This window comes from Lipotes vexillifer, unplaced genomic scaffold (genome assembly GCF_000442215.2).
Source record: "Lipotes vexillifer unplaced genomic scaffold, Lipotes_vexillifer_v1.1 scaffold23, whole genome shotgun sequence".
NCBI lineage: Eukaryota > Metazoa > Chordata > Mammalia > Artiodactyla > Lipotidae > Lipotes > Lipotes vexillifer.
The window spans coordinates 3,130,993-3,132,207 of record NW_006796283.1 but is presented as its reverse complement, the minus strand read 5'-3'; positions in this window follow the sequence as shown (position 1 = coordinate 3,132,207).

The following is a 1,215-nucleotide window of genomic DNA, read 5'->3' as shown; positions in this document are numbered from 1 at the left end:
GGGGGGGGGGGTGGGCTGCTGCCCGGGCTGCCCCCGTGGTGGCTGGGACTGGCTCTGGCCTGGGAGATGGGCTCAGGTGGTCCCTGTCTGATATCCACCGCCCACCCCTCAGACATCTTGGGGGAGCAGAGACGGGGGGCGGGGGGAACGAGGCTGGTCTTCTCCCTGCTCAGCAGTCCTCTCTGAAACCAGCATCTCTAACAAGCTGCACCCTCTGAGACCCCGGGACGCAAAGGTTCTTGCCGGGAAACTGTTCTCAGGTAGTAGTGAGATCCACCCCTTCATGCAGCTGCCCAGGTGTGGCCCATTTACCAGCCAGGCGCAGACAGGAAATATTCTCTGGACATTTCCCAACCAAGAGAGTGGGGATCACGTGGGTTACATCACCAGATAGGAAGCGCACACTTCCTCGTCGCCCTCCTTCCTTCCTTCCCCCTCCCCCTCGCCTTCCCCCACTCCCCCCCACAGACGTGGATTGCACTCCCTTACCGGGCACTGGAGGTACAACTGTGTAGTGAACAGCACACAGGACGCGTCACTCAGGGTCCAGCGGCAGGACAGTAGCCAGGATTAAGGAGTGGGCTGTGCGGCACATCAGGTCTAAGTACAGCAGGCTGGGGCCTGGGGCAATGGGGGTGCAGCTGCCACCTTAGCAGGTGGTTAGGGAGGCCACAGAGAAGAGGTGCCACCTGAGCAAAGACCTCAAGGAGGGGAGGGGAGGGAGGGAGCCAGGTGGACAGCGGGGGGACAGGGTCCGGGCAAAGCCAGTGAGCCGCAGCACTTAGCCCTCGGAGGGAGCCCCGAGTGTCAGGGCTGGAAGGGTTTTCGGTGATTGTCGGGCCCATTTAAATAGGCAGAAAGGGACTTCGCTGGTGGCACAGTGGTTAAGAATCTACCTGCCAATGCAGGGGACACGGGTTCAAGCCCTAGTCCGGGAAGATCCCACACGCCACAGAGCAACTGAGCCCGTGCGCCATGTCTACTGAGCCTGAGCTCTAGAGCCCGCGAGCCACAACTACTGAGCCTGCGAGCCACAACTACTGAAGCCCGCGCGCCTAGAGCCTGTGCTCCGTAACGGGAGAAGCCACCGCAATGAGAAGCCCACGCATCGCAACGAAGAGTAGCCCCCGCGCAGCAACTAGAGAAAAGCCCGCGTGCAGCAACGAAGACCCAATGCAGCCAAAAATAAATAAATAAATTTATAAAAAAAAAAAA